Below are 14,788 nucleotides of genomic sequence, written 5' to 3'. Positions count from 1 at the left end.
ATCTAAGCGTTTAGGGTTCGAATCTTGATGTGATATGTATTTTTTTAGATTTTTTTTAAATTTTAATATTGAAGCAGGGTTATTTAAGCAACTTTTCACGTGTTTTCAGATTTTTTAACGTCCGATTTTCTGTTGTTTTTTTTTCACTTCGCTTATTCTAAGGTATTCATTAAAAAAACCCACGACCGCCCAACCACACCCATCCAAAAACACCCGGACAACGCCGGGTACACCCCGAAGCAATTTTTCACGTGTTATTATTGTGGGGGAGAGGCTATTTTAAAGATTTTTAAAGAGGTTGTAACGTTCGTTTTTCTGTTTTCTTTTTTGTTGTTTTTTTCCGATTTTTATATTTAACATCGTTCGTTTGTCTTACATTAGTTGTTTGGTGTTTTTTTTTTAATATTTACTTCGCACATTCTTATGTTTTGATTAACACCCCACCCCCGCCGGAGACAAAAACCTCCAATCACCCGGGCAACGCCGGGTACCTCCCGCTAGTCTATATATATAAAGGCGAAAATATGTGTGAGTGCGTGTGGGTGTGTTTGTATGTCTGCTAAAGACTTTCAACAGACAGAACAAAGATTCACAAATCGCCCCATCTTTCGCCAGAAAAAAATATCGAAAAATAGGCCAAAAATGTTAATTTTTTTCACCCTGAAATCACCATTTTTCTACAGGGGGGTCAGCAAAAACCGCCCTCTCATGACGATGTTACTTCTACGCATGCGTCATACGACGTAGTAACCTGATTTAGTTTAAAGATAAAAAAAAAATGACCTAATCTCGTGGTTGTCGTGTTAGGTCAGTTGGTTAGTGCGCTGGGTTATTATCTAAATTTTTTGGGTGCGAATCGTGGTGTTTTCCTTTTTGTTTTTCCGATTTTTTCAGTTAACATCGTTCGTTTGATTTACATTAGTTTTTTCATGTTTTTTTGTCTATTTTTTAAAAGTTTTAATATTTGACTTTTATTTAATATTTAATTTTTATTTAATATTTAATTTTTATTTAATATTCAATTTTTATTTAATATTTTAAAATATTTACTTCGCTTATTCATATGTTTTCATTACTCCCACCCCCACCGCTCGGGTACCCCCCCCCCCGCGTTATTTTTCAGATTTTTAAAAAGTAGTTTTAACGTTCGTTTTTCTGTTTTTTTTTTAGTTTATTTTATTTTACTTCGCCTATTCTTATGTTTTGATTAACATGATCACACACACATAGTTGTTAACTAAAGATTATAATCCCATAACAAAGACGAAAAAATAATCTAATAAGGATTTGATTAATGCTAAAAAATATGTAAATTAGCTAGATCTTTTGAAAATAAATGCCATTCCACAACCCACATATAACAAAGTTGTATTTGCTTTTTAAATAAATAGAAAAATGGTTTTAATTATGAAGATCAATACACAAAAATTATACATTCATAGGAGTATAGATATGTATAGCATACGAAAGTTTTTTTTTCTGTTTTGTTTGTGCATTACGTATATAGATATATTTACTATTATATAAATGTCATTTTGTGGGTGGGTATTTGATTTCCGTCCTCATATGTTTCGAAACGGTTTAGTCTATCTTTTGCAAGTTTACCACATGTCTAATTTACATGTCTGGCAGTGTTCTTATATATGCTTTGTGCATAAATCCATCCAATAAGTATTGAATATCGATAAACTCCCATATAAAAAATAGTCGGTCGCTTATAGATAAAAAAGAAGAAATTTTATTTATAACAGAAGTACTATATTTTACATCGTCAAGCCTAAATATGAGCTGACGTAATATTCTAAACGTAGATGGAATTTGATGAAGATTATTATTATTATTTGTTTACTTTTTCTTGTGCGAATAAGTCCACCGGGCAAATTACTACTCATATAATAATTAATACAGGATGGATTCTATAATAATACATACGCAATCTGAAAAAAATATAATATCATGTGTAAGCAAACTGTAAGGCCCGGCAAAGCCTTTTAGTTTATATATATATATATATATATATATATATGTGTGTGTGTGTGTGTGTGTGACTTCCTCATCTTTGTTGTTATGGTCACAACGTGTCGGCCGTTTTGCCCTCCGGCCTTCATCAGGTGTTTTGTATCGAACTGGGGAACCGTTTGTCAGGAGTCTCGAACCCAACCTTTTATTATTATTACGGGGGTACCGTGTTCGGACTCATCTAGGCTCTGGGACATAGTTGCTGATTCTCTGTTTTTAATGTTACTTTTCACTGCCGCAGTTCACGATTGAACTCAGCACATTTGGGTAACTGTAAAATTTGATACAACATCTAGGACCACTCGGCCATATGTCACTAGGACAATTCTTAGTTGGTTTTTGTTAATGCCATATGTCACTAGGACAATTCTTAGTTGTTTTTTGTTAATGTTATACCTATGTTGTTATTCAAGGATTTCTCTCTCTATTAGAGGTGTCCAAATTGCATTCAGCTCTACGCTTGGTTTGCTCAGTAAGTTGTTATGTCCGAGCATGTAAGCTGTTTCTTTAAGTTTTCTCACTTTCCAGTGGGTCTCTCTATTTATTATTTTTACTTCATCCCATAGGGGGCGATGGTCTCCCCTCTTCATCCAGACATGGTTGGCTATACCCGATTTTTCCGTCTCCCCTTTAGTTACCGCTTTTCGGAGGGGAAAACGGCCGAAACGTTGTGACTATAACAATCAATATAAGGAAGTCAGTTCGACAATCTCAATAAATGAAAACACCTCATCTAAAAAATACAGACAATTATTGATACTTATGTATCGATTTTCTGCATCTAATTCAGTTGTGCTCAATACATAAGTATATAGAAGACACAGGAACGTATGTAGTAGCTCACACATGCAAATGAGCAAAACGGGGCGCAAGTTGACTCCACGGCGAACGATGAGAAAGAAAAGAACAGTATAAAGAGATATAGAGCAACGTTGATGGCGACATCGAGGCGAAGTACGTGTAAGAGAGAGTGAGTGGACAACCCCCCGTGACGGCGACTTGAATTAAACTGAAATGCCAAAGCGGGAGGAGAAAAATCACGTGTTATACACGTCAGAGTTTTTTTTTAACCAAATAGCGAACGCAGGGAATTGTAAAACCCAGACGCTAGTGTAGTTTTGAAAGTATCATCAATAACTACCTTTTATTTCACATATAGGAGAAGACGTCGAATTACTTTCCATTGTTTTATTGCGATACTTTCTTATACGGCCTCGAATCGGTGCTAACATTTATCGACATTGTTACATAAGATTATTCGGAGTCCTAACGACCATGGTGATTTTCGCTAACTATTATGCAAAATGAATAAAATGGTTACTGTAAGGTTTTGAAGGGTTTAGTATAAGAACAGAACAAAAAGAGAAATATGAAATACGACAGGATTTATTGACTCACTCTTACAGCCCGCGTGGGGCTCGATTGCATTACATGTTTTGTTTCTCGTTTCAGAAGAGTTCAAGAAGAGGAAAGAGTGTTAACTGTCCAAGGGAGGCAATTCCGATTATTCCACATCACCCGTTCAAGTCCCAAATTCATAGTGAAAGTTTCTCTGGTAGCTGAACTTTTCTACCACTCTTTGTATATTTTACTTTGGGACTTTCTGAGTTAAAGGATTGGATATCCTCGTATACAGTTGACTGCACATCTGTCTGGTTAGTTTGTCCCATTAAATTATTGTAGCTGCACTCAGGAATGTCTCTTGGTGCATTTGGTAAGGCAGACAATTCTGTCGGTGCAGCTATTTGAGGAAAATCGATGTGCTCATTTCTTTTTCGAAGATGGTTTCTGTTTCTGCGAAACTATCCTGAGTCCGTTTCAACCAGGACTGATCTTGGAGTAACAGTATCTACCAATTTGGCTGGACCTCTTTTGGGTGTTTTCACCCAAACTGCCTGTCCTTGGGTAACGGGTTTGTTCTCTAGTTCTATGACGTTTATCAAAAATACAACGTTTGTTTCATTTTGACCCGAGCGTCTGCTTCTTTGAATTTTTCGACACTTTGTTGATAATTTTCATTTTGTTGAGGAAGTGCTGGAATGCGAGTCCTGAGTTTCTTATTCGTCAACAATTCTGCAGGGCTTTGGCCATGCTGTAGTGGAGTAGTACGGTAATTAAGTAAAGCAATGTAAGGATCCTATGACTTTTTAAAAAGATTTTTGACTGTCTGAACAGCACGTTCTGCTTCTCCATTGCCTTGAGGATGGTATGGGCTGCTGGTAAGGTGAATAAAACCATAGACTTTTGCAAACTCCAGGAAATCCTTAGATATAAATTGAAGGCCATTGTCACTTATTATCATTTCAGGTATACCGTACTAAGCAAACATTGATTTGCAGTGGTTTACGATACAACTTGCATTGGTATTTTAAAGATGTGATATTTCTATTCATCTTGAATAATAGTCTATAACTATGAGGTATTTGTGGCCATTCAATTCAAATAAATCCATCGCAACATTTTGCCAAGGGTAGTCTGGCAACTTGGTTGGTTGTAGGGGTTCTGGCGGATATCTTCTTTCTTTTTCACAAACACTACATTTTTCTATTTTTCCCCTATTTGCTTTGAAAGTCCTGGCCACCAAACATTACTCCGTGCCAATGCTCTACATTTCACTATACCTTGGTGTCCCTCATGAAGACGATCCAAGATGTCTTTTTGAAGATCCGCAGGGATGATTAGTCGGTTCTGATACAGTAAAAGTCCTTGGCAGACTGTAAGGTCCTGCCTTATAAACCAGTAGGGTCTTAGCTGAGGGTCTTGTGTAGCGGTTTCAGGCCAATGGTCCATTTTATAATAGTTCATGACTTGATTGCAGATTTTTTCAGAGTGTTGTTTCACCCTTATTTCTTTCAATCTCCTGTCGGTAACAGAGATGTTTTGTGTAATTGAACGGATGAACATGTCTTTCTCTGTCTCCTGCTCAAATTCATGTTTAGTTGGTAGGCTGTTTGGAGCTCTAGATAGAGTGTCTGCTGTAATGAGATTTTTCCCAGCGGTATGCATGATTTAATAAGTGAATCTCATTAAGCGCTTACGGAAACGCTGTATTCTTGGGGTTAGTTCATCAAGCCGTTTTGTTTTTAATAATGCCAATAATGGCTTGTGATCCGTTTCAATTATGAACTTATGCAGCCCAATCTAAAAGTCGGCAAATTTTTCGCAACACGAAGTGACTGCAAGGGCTTCTTTCTAAACCTGAGCATATCTCTCTTCCGTTTCAGTTAGTGCTCTCGATGTATAAAATATAGGTCTCCAGTCATTCCTCCCAAGCCATAGGAAGATGTATCAGGCGAAATTTTTGTTGGCTTATCAGCACTATAATAAAGCAGTACCGGTGCAGAACTCAGATTTTTCTTTAGTGTTTTAAATGCAGTTTCCTGAGGCTCATCCTAAATCCATGCATTGTCTTTCCTCAAGAGATCTCTGAGTGGTTTTGTGGTCTTTGCTAAAATTTCAGCAAATTTACCAACATGATTTGCCATCCCTAGCAGTCGTCGCAGTTCAGACACGTTTTGTGGTCTGATCATGTTCATGATTGCGTTAATCTTATCTGGGTCTATTTGGATACCTTCTTCTGAAATGAGTTGCCCAATAAATTTAATTTTGCTAACAGAGAATACACATTTCTCATTTAATGTTATTTCTGCTGCCTCCATTCTCTCTAGCACTATTTTTAAACGCTGGTCATCTTCCTGTTGGCTTCTCCCACTGACAAGAACATCGTCTATGTCACAGATGACTCCTGCTATTCCTGACAAAATGTGTGTCATTTCGCGGTGAAAAGTTTCAGGGCCTGAACTTATTCCAAATGGTAGGCGCTTATAGCAATATCTTCCAAATGGTGTAATAAAAGTGGTAAGCTTCTAAGAATCTTCATGCAACATAATTTGATGGAATCCCCTGTTGCACTCCAGTTTACTAAATATCTTGGCTCCATCAAGTTGAACTAATAACTGGTCTGAAGAAGGTAGTGGGAAATGTTCACGCTTCACACGTTCATTAAGTTTAGGGAAGTCAACACAAAATCTGATTTTACCACCCTTCTTTGGAACTATTACAATATGAGCACACAAATCAATAGGCATTTCGATTTGGCGGATGATATCTTAACTTTCTAATCTTTTAAGCTCATCCTGGACTTTTTGTTTCATAGGAAGTGCTAGTCGTCTGGGAGTTGTAATTGAAAAAGGTCGGGCATTCTTATCCAAATGTATTTTATAAACATGCTTCAGTTTTCCTAGTCCCGTAAATACTTTTGATTTTTTTTATATTGGTGATCTCTGCCTTTTATAGAGTTTATCTTGCTCAACAAGTTCAAAGCTTTAATTGCTGGTCCACCCAACAATGGTTCCATCAAGTCCTTAACGATGTACAACTCTTGCACTGAATTTTTTTCTCTATAACAAAGTGTAGCATCTACTTTTCCAATCACCTTTATCTTGTTCTGACCTGGTCCATATAGTCTTTTATCCGTCTGCTTTATTATAGGAGAATTTTTCCTAAAGAACCGGTCCGGCACTACTGTAACATCAGCGCCTGTATCCAACCTGAAGTTGACTATTCTGCTGTTCTTCGCGGTGGTGACCTTTATATTGGCTTCCCAGTCAATGTTTCCTTCCTCTTCACCGTTTTTAATGTTTCCCAATGGGATCGACTCTAGGAAGTCATTTTCTTCTTTTGCAACTCCCCTTACCGATTTTGTTCTACATTCCGATGCATAATGCCCTAGTTTTTTAAATTTATTGCATGTTGCATGCACCGCTGGGCAGTCATATCTGCCGTGTGAGGTAAAATATCCACACCGTATGCACTTTCTTTTAGTAATTGTATTATTGTACTGACAATTCTTTTTTCTAAATACACGGTTTATTTGTCTATCTGGTTCTGCTGAGGATAAACCTTGTGACTGTTGATTTGAGGTTTTATGTGCTCTACCCATTTGCAGGCATTAATCTAGAGTTAAGGTTTTATCGGCTAAAAATTTTTCCCTTAAAATATCATCCTTCACCCCAACAACAACTTGATCCCTAATTAATCTGTTCGTTAATTGTCGAAAATTGCAACTTTTTGCAAGCTGGCGTAGAGCCGCTATATAGGTTTCTATATTTTATTCCGGTTCCTGTTTCGAAGGTGAAATTTGTATGACTCGTACGCTTCATGCGTTTCTCCAACAAAGAAGTCCTCTAAGTTTGTCAAGACTTTTTGAAGATTATTTCGATCCTCCTCTAAATTAAAATGTAACTCTTCAAAAATATCGAAACATTCCACACCGATTATGGAAAGGAAAACAGAAGTCTGATATACCGAATCAACCTCATTTGACAATCGACTGCCCATATTTCGTTTGAATTTCCTCCAATTGCTCGCAACATTTCCTGACAGAGACATTTTTGCCATGGCGGTATATTGGCGTTGGAATTTCTTTGAGCCATAATTTTATTTCATTTTATTTTTTTTATTTATTTATTATTTTTTTTGTAAAAATAAAACAAACTTACTATTTTTCTGACGAAACTCTTCTTTTTTTGTAACTTACTTCGGTTGTCCGGGTTTGTTTACTGTTTTGATGCCTTTCTTTTTTTCTTTTATATATAAAATTCTTTTTTTTTCTCGATCTCACTTCTGACTCCATGTAAGGTTTTGAAGGGTTTAATATAAGAACAGAACAAAAAGAGAAATATGAAATACGACAGGATTTATCGACTCACTCTTACAGCCCGCGTGGGGCTCGATTACATTACATTTTTTGTCTCTCGTCCCAAAAGAGTTCAATAAGAGGAAAGAGTGTTAACAGTCCAAGGGAGGTAATTCCGATTATTCCACAGTTACCACGAAAGAAAATCTACTCGCAGAGAAAGAAAGAACTACGCCAAAAGGCAAAACTTGGAGAACGAAAGAACGGTGAGTAATATCATTGGTTTTTGTTTATTTTATGCTTCACTTTCGAATTGTTTCTTCTCTTTTGTTGTTCGTATGTTTTTGTCGGAAGAGGTTTAGAATTTAAAAAATATAAATTATTGTCGACCCGCACTATAGAATCTAAAGGCTTCTTTTAGTTTTTAATGTTAAAAACAAAAGTTCGAATATAACGAATCGGTTATACCATATTATTGAAGGAATATGTTCACGCGCATTCGACGCATCAAATGGTTTATTTGGTTTTAAATATGAATTTAGTATCAACCATGTGAATTTGAATTTGGACTATTCCAGTGATAGCTTACTCCCAAATGAGAGTACTACATATTTTTTTTTATTTTACAGATTACTAACGTTTTAAAATTACCGAAAAATGGCATGTTTAATTTAAAACACGTGCTATGCTGAATGAATTATAATAATTCTGTTTATTTGTAAGTTTTTAAACCGTGCTTCATGATGCTTTTATTTTATTAGCGCTTTGTTATTTGGGATTTCGAATAGCTTATACCATACAAAGAAATAATTATTTGTAAATAATCTTTAATTCTTAAACTTATGGCAAGCAAAATCGTTTGGTGGTCTAGTCAGAAAATTTACGTTCATGATTCCCTTTTATATAATCAGAAAACTGAAGCTGTTAATAAAAGGGCGCTGCGTTTAAGGTACTTAGACATCTCATTCGTCAAGATCAAAGTGTAGTATCTGTTCTTCAGATGCTGCACTTCTATTTCTTGTTCTCTTTCGGTGGAGGAGAACTCCTTCACGACTCAGACAATTTTTATTTTTGTACCTTTTCTCCACGTTAAAAAAACGACCCCGGTGTCTAACTCTGTCCCGTGGGGAGGCATAGTAAATAGGTACATAACAAAAAGTTTGTAGATGACGACGAATCTATTCGTAGATAGTTTGAACGTAGCCGGGATAATTCAGACAATGAACCGGATTTCTCGGGGATGGAACATCACAACTCTAAGAGACGAATAGGACTTGAATATTAATTACGGAATTTGTAATGATTCCGTTTAGGAACGAATTAGGAAAGTATAAATAGAATGCTTCGGGTTTCATTGGAGGACTGTCAAAGATAAATATAAACCGTTGCATATGTTGTTAGCCAAGTAACCTGAGTGCACATATAATGTCTCTAGCCATTTGGTTGATTTCAATCTTAATAGTCTTGAATAATATCGTGAAATGTCCTGAGCAGTTAAGAGACAAAATGGGCCGTATGTATATCGAATCCGTGGTGCTGGACAATTTAGAGAAAAAATGAGCTCCGAAACCAAAGAAAAAGTTTAGATAAACTGGTGGTTACTCTAATAATTTAACCAGAATCTAGCGAAGGTAGCAGCAGTAGAAGCTCATGTGTGTAAATGACTAACACGTGGCGCAGCCTAACATACCAGCGAAAGAAGGGGAGGAAAATAATGGCCGGAAGAGATTTGAAACCACGCGGTCGGTGACAGTTATCCGAAGCATGCACCGGCGAGAGAGATTAGAAATACTCGCGTGGCGGCGACTGGAGTTGATCAGGCGGAAGGAGAAGTACTTGTTCGACTCGGCAAAATTTTCTTAACAAAACTGCGAGCAAAGATATTGTTAACTAAGATGCACGCGTAGTTTAGAAAGCAACATGAATAAATATCTTTTTCAACTAAAAAAGTCCGAATCAAATTAATTTTTCATTGACTTGTGAGGCTTTCATACACAACGTTTGATCCGTGTAAACAGGCAGCAAAATGTCACATAAATTCAGCTAGCTAGTAAGTCATGAAAATGTATATGCGTGTGAAATTTTGTCTATATAGTCTTAGAGTAAATATATACTATACACTTAATGCAACTATGGAAATATTAAATGCTACAGAAAGATCGATAAATATATAGCACAATAGATATTTTGAACAATAAAACTTTTAAAAAATATATAAAATCATAAAAGAAAATACATACACGGCTTTGTAATGCTTGATATGACACCTTAAGGACTAGTAACCTTTAGATCAAATCCTCTAGCTCCTACTCTTAAAATAGCTTTAACTCTTATATTGGGCGGATCATTAAACAAGGAACGTACTGGGTTGATCTTGACGCTGCATTTTATATCTTCAGCAGAGAACGTCTTATTGATCCAAGATATTTTCTGGCTCAACTTGATTTCTCGTAAAATAAAAAAAAGATTGTACGACAATCTGCCGAGAATTGATTGAAGAGAATGAACATAAACAAAAAAAAACAAAAAAAAAACTAAAGAATATTTATTGTGGAATTAGTGATTAAAAATTTAGTGAAGGGTAAAAATGATAGCAAATAGGAATACATAGAAACAAAATGGACGAGAAATGAACGTGTACAAATATGCGCCCTTCAGATCTACGCGTATAACGATGTGAATTTTATTTTCAAATTTAGTCGTAACAGATGTATACTTGCATATAACTTTACAGATACAATGGACGCATCTAGTTACACTATTTTCTTATTAAACATGTTTTTTGGACAGAACAACAAAGATATAAGTGGGTATCTGAAAAGTCATTAAAACATTAAGCGTTACGGTTCATTCAACAAACAGATTATGTTATGTATGCGTGCGCGATGAAGTTAGATACGTCTGTTCAGTGTATGTAGCTTCTATTTTGGTTTAAAGCCTACGAAACCTACATACAACCGTTCGACTAACTGAAAATTCGAATAAAATAATGGAAATCAATAAAGGTATATATATATATATATATATATATATATATATATATATATATATATAGATAGATAGATAGACAGATAGATAGATAGGTTTACATGTGTATATAAACACTGCTGATAAAAAAATAAGACCACTACGAAATTATTTAAACAATTTTTATGGATATATTTTAAACGCTTCCGACTTAAGGTTGCCAAAACTACAATCTGAACGGTATTGGAAAAAAAGCTACATTCTAAGGATTCTTAAAAAAATTTAAACTTTGAAAATTAAAAAGCCTAATTTAATAAAAATACACATTTTTAAAGAACATTTTTCGAATGCAGCTTTTTGTTTCCATAACCTTTTAGATTGTAAGTTTAGTAACCTTGAGTTTAACATCCATCCTTATAAAAAGTTTTTTTTTAAAGATTTTTAAGTGGTCTTAAATTTTGGATCAACAGTGTTTATATAAAATAAGGAAACGGATATTTTACAAGATTCTAGAAATGTAGAGAGAAGTGGAATCTATATATCTATAAAAGTGAACGTGTCTGTGTGTGTCTGTGTGTCTGTCTGTGTGTCTGTGTACATTTCGCTACGCAATAACTCTGCCAATTGTTAGTCTACAGACTCGAAATTTGATATACAGGGTACTGAGATTTGGGGAAATCGATGTGATCATTTTTTGACCAGAAATTTGGCGATTAAGGGGTCAAAGTTCGACGATTTGACCTTTGAGAACTCTACCAAACTCCTCTGACAATTTTGGGTCTACGCCCTTGAAACTTTAGATATATATACCTTGGACATAGATCTAATTTAATAACTTGATTGGAGCCCAATACAATACATTTTAAGGGATCGTATTAGGGGTCAAATTTTAAAAAATGACCTCTGTTGTCTCTTCCAATATATAAATGTTTATATGTATGTCTGTTTTCATGTCTGCCTTAAACTTTAAAAAGAGGCGACGGATTTTACCAAGATCAGTATCGTTTTAAACTTCGACCTTTCATACGACAAATATCGAAAAATTGGCTAAAAACATTATCTTCCCCTTCAACTAGGCACTTTTCTACAGTGCAGGGGTCACTTTTTTCGCCGATATTTTTAAAAGTTATCCTCTCCTTTAGATTGTCTAGCCTTAATTTTAAAAAATGTCGCTTCCGGTTTGGCGGTGGTCGTAACAGCATAAAAGGTTAGGTTTTACCCCGTTCTTTTCCTCCTTTGCGGTACGGGTTCGAGCCTGCCTTCCTACTACCACTTTTTTTTGCTTAACATACACATCCAAACACTCGGGCAACGCCAGGCTGAAATGCTAGTATAATATATATATATATATATATATATATATATATATATATATATATATATATATATATATATATATATGGCTAAGAAGAGGCGTATATAATGAACTACACATACAATAGGGAACTATATAAAGTATATCGTATGAACATCTCTGATCAGTATACTATATAATATCAGACTAAAATACAATCTTTAAATGCTTGGTTAAAAAAGGGAAAACGGTACATGTTCCGTTATCATGATACCATTGTCCAAGGCATTATCTCCTATATTTCTGTAGAAAAAAGTTACATAGTCACGGCTCTGTTGTTAAGAGATAATATGTTTAGGTATTACCTATGCTATTGGGGATGGCGTATAATATATGTCATTTCCTTATGAGGCTATCGTACCAGTGATCATCTTATTCATTTATGGAAGTAATCTATATGTACAGTTGTCATGGTGACATCATCGTAAGACATGCTCGTTCTTTCCTCTAAAGATAGTAGAAAATATGGTCGTTCCTTATCTAAGCTAGCTCAAAAAATGAAACCAAAAGAGGAACAAATTGCAACAAATTATAATAACACTTTCTATGGAGATATGAAATTTTATTTCATTTCTATTTTACAGAAACTAGTACATATATTATCCTTCGTAAGTTATGCATTATGAACTAGAAATTTGATATAACTTTTTAATTTTTTCAGGAAAATTAGATCATATAGTATCACTGGAGGAATATATAATGTAATTAAATCCTTCTTTAGTAAGAGAAAAATCCAAGTTGTCATCGACGGTCGTACATCTAAACAATATGACATAAATGCGGAAGTACCTCAGGGGTCTATCCTTAGACCATTATTATTCCTAATATTCATAAATGACCTTCCTGATAAAATTGTTTCGGAGGTGAGTATATTTGCCGATGACACCACTCTCTATAACAGGCATGAGGGGAAAACAAATGAACACATATCTAAGGAAATGACAGAAACACTAGAGGATGACATCAACTCTGTAGTGGAATGGGGACAAAAATGGATGGTCACATTCAATGCTGCCAAGAATAAGCTTGCTTTTTCAATGATTACAAGAATCCTTCTCTACCACTAATAGCAATGGCCAAGAACACAATTCCTGAAAATACTTCCTTTAAACTCCTCGGCCTTACGTTTACAGGGAACATGAACTGGGATATAAAGATTGAGAGCAATGCCGAGGCTGCTGCAAAGAGGTGGCATCTCTCTACTGTGCTAGAAAATTACTTACGTCTGAAAGTATCCTGTACCTCTATAAGACCACAATTCGCCCATGTATGAAGTACTGTTGTCACATTTGGGCTTATGCATCTGTTGCTTGTCTCTCGCTCCTGGACAGTGTTCAAAAGAGAATCGCCAACCTGATAGGTTCTGAACTGTCATCTAGGCTTCAGCCTCTGTCCTATCGACGAAAGGTTGCATCCCTCTGCCTGTTCTACAAATACTTGCACCTCCTCGAAGTGACTACGCCCGACAAACCCGACAAGCAACTTGGTCACACCGCTTTACAGTAGAGATCCCTAGGTGTAAGAAAGCCTTTTACTCCAATAGTTTCTTCCCCAGAACTGCAAGTCTTTGGAACTCCCTTCTGGGATTCTGCTTTCCCAACTGTACTGATATACAGAAGTTCAAGTGTAATGTGAACAAACATCTTTCTACTCATCGTCCTTCATAATGCCCCCCCCCCAAAAAAAAAATTATTTCCCCGATAGTATCCCACTACTTCAAAGTGGCACTGTGCCTTGTTTGGGGGGAAAATTGAATAAAAAAAGACACAGATTTAAAATTAATTTTTCCAGAATGTCTATTATAGACATTTACGACCTAGAACTATGATATTTGCGATAAACGTCTACAAAATTTATTATTCGACTACATATTCCAAAGGTCTCTAAAGCATGCATTGAAAAACTGGGTTACAGAAAGAAAGAGAGCGTTTAGTTAAAAAAAAGTGTAAAGAAATAAGGAATATAATATTTCATAGAAGAGATGGAAAAAGGCATTGCAGATGACCTTTCTGACTATATATATATATATATATATATATATATATATATGTAGATATATGTACATACATATTTTGATATATACATATATATATATATATATGTATATCTATATACATATATATATATTTATGAAAGCAGAAATAAGAAATATTGAATCATTATGAAAACAGAAAGCAAGTGTTGCTGAAGATGCTGAAAACTTTAGAAATAATAATAATAATAATAATAATAATAATAATAATAATAATAATAATTACTTGGCACATAACATAGATTAAAAGTAGCCACATACATAGTTCAATACGTGCTGTCTCCTTTCAGTTGCTACAAAAATATCTAAGTGCTCCTCTTCTAAGTTATTTACACGAGCATCTTTCAACGACTCCAATGTGCAATTTACTTCAGTGCATGCCCCAAATATCTCCCACTCAAGTCTTACTCCATCTTTGAAGTGTTTTTCCCATTTTTTTTTAATATCTAACATGATTTTCCTCCTAAAATTTGTTTTTCTTTATTTTTTTTCCGCATCTTCCTGACTCGGAAATATCGATCATTCAGCGGTGTCGTTGTTGGAGACAATTAATCCATTAATATCATCAAAAATATCCATCTGTCTTCTGCCTTCCCCAGAGGAAAGATCGTTTATTTATACGCCCGTATATAGTTTTGCTGTATTTATATTTTGATATAAGCAAAGTAGAACAGCAAAGGTGTTTTCTATATTGATGTATTTATATTATTTCGACTATTCGATTTTCCTTTTCAGTTTCATGTATTTCGGTTGCAATCCTCTCTTTTCTATTTCTTTT

Source organism: Euprymna scolopes, chromosome 14 (genome assembly GCF_053919585.1).
Source record: "Euprymna scolopes isolate OS-2025 chromosome 14, ASM5391958v1, whole genome shotgun sequence".
Classification (NCBI taxonomy): Eukaryota; Metazoa; Mollusca; class Cephalopoda; order Sepiida; family Sepiolidae; genus Euprymna; species Euprymna scolopes.
Note: the sequence above shows the minus strand (reverse complement) of the source record.